Source organism: Otolemur garnettii, unplaced genomic scaffold (genome assembly GCF_000181295.1).
Source record: "Otolemur garnettii isolate 467f Iridium unplaced genomic scaffold, OtoGar3 scaffold00067, whole genome shotgun sequence".
Lineage (NCBI taxonomy): Eukaryota > Metazoa > Chordata > Mammalia > Primates > Galagidae > Otolemur > Otolemur garnettii.
In genome coordinates, this window is record NW_003852462.1 from 9456721 (window position 1) to 9458378 (window position 1658).

General features: G+C 40.4%; 1 non-coding gene across 1 annotated transcript; it reads right to left on the reverse strand.

Annotated features, from left to right (window-relative positions):
• Positions 1-271: 271 nt before the first annotated feature.
• Positions 272-375, reverse strand: LOC111726493. The gene has a single exon (XR_002774257.1). It is a non-coding gene; the product is annotated as a U6 spliceosomal RNA (small nuclear RNA).
• Between the last annotated feature and the right edge of the window lie 1283 nt (positions 376-1658).

Genomic DNA, 1658 nt, shown 5'->3' on the forward strand with positions numbered 1-1658 from the left:
GCTTGAGGCTCCGTCTCAAAAAAAAAAAAAAGAAAAATTCACTTGTACCCTTGTAGGATAAACCATAGAGGTGACCCCACCAATCACCCTCCCTCCCCCTTCCCCCTACTCCCCTCCCCTCTCCCACCCCCTTTACCATATTCTAAGGCTATATAACATTCCTATGAAAACTATAAATTAGTTTCATAATAGGGCTATGTACACTGGATACTTTTTCTTCCATTCTTGTGATACTTTGCTAAGAAGAACATTTTCCAGTTCCATCCATATAAAAAATATGGAACGCTTTACGAATTTGCGTGTCATCCTTGTGCAGGGTCCATGCTAATCTCTGTATCGTTCCAATTTTAGTATATGTGCTGCCAAAGTGAGCACATGTTTTCCTTTTTTCTAGGTATCTACAATAGTGCTTTCGAATCAGTTAGTTGAAAAAGATTGATGTTCTGATGTTAGTTTAAAGTAAAATGGTTGGGGTGGCGCCTGTGGCTCAAGGAGTAGGGTGCTGCCCCATATACTGGAGGTGGCAGGCTCAAACCCGGTCCTGGCCAAAAACTGCAAAAAAACAAACAAAAAAATCATAAAATAAAAATAAAGTAAACTAGTTATTTTTTTCTTTTTCTGGTCAGCAGGCCCGGGCCAGGTTCAAACCTGCCACCCCCCGGGGTACATGGGACTGGCACTGTAACCATTGGGATATAGGCACCCAGTTTAAAGTATGTTTTTCAAATTTTCAGCACCTTGTGGTTGTTGGCTAGCATTCAAGAAGTTTTTAAAAGTTACAAGGGAACATTGCAGGAAATAATGGTTACCTTCTTTTGGTCATGTTGTAACTGTAACTCTGGTCTTCACACCTGTGTGATAAATGACGTTACACAGGAAGCCAGGAAGAGTAAACTATGCTTGTCAGCCAAGCTGAATTGCTGATAAGAATGTATGCCTCCTCTCCACTGCTGCTGCAGTATCATATACCAACTATATATAACTGGGACAGGCAAATCCGTCATTCGCTGTTGACAAGCATGGCAGAACTTTGCCCTGGAAATTTGCTCTGTCCTTGCTCCCCACTAGGGAGAGCTACTCTAAGTTACTCTTAGAAATGCCATCGCTGACACTTAATTCAGAGTATTGCAAATAATGCTTCTGATCTACTAAAATAACTTTTTTTCTTTTCTTTTCTATGTTTTTTTTTTTTGAGACAGAGTGTCAAGCTGTTGCCCTCAGTAGAGTGCCTTGGCATCACAGCTCACAGCAACTTCCAATTCTTAGGCTCAAGCAATTCTCTTGCCTCAGCCTCTCAAGTAGCTGGGACTACAGGCACCCACCACAACACCTGGCAATTTTTTTTGTTGCATTTGTCATTGCTGTTTAGCAGGCCCAGGCCGGGTTTGAACTCGCCAGCCTCAGTGCATGTGGCCGGCACCTAACCGCTGTGCTACAGGTGCCGAACCTACTTCAATAATTTTTAAATCAGAATTTATAATGACAGTAGTAGAATACAATGAAATTCCATTTGTGAACATTGCTTAAGCATTTTGAAGGGTGATAAATACATCAAACTCAAATAGAACGGGAATTATCAACATTTTTTTTATTAACATGATTATTTTCTCCTGTGATTTTGTCAAACTGTCTACTATTCTTTTTTTTTTTTTTTTTGA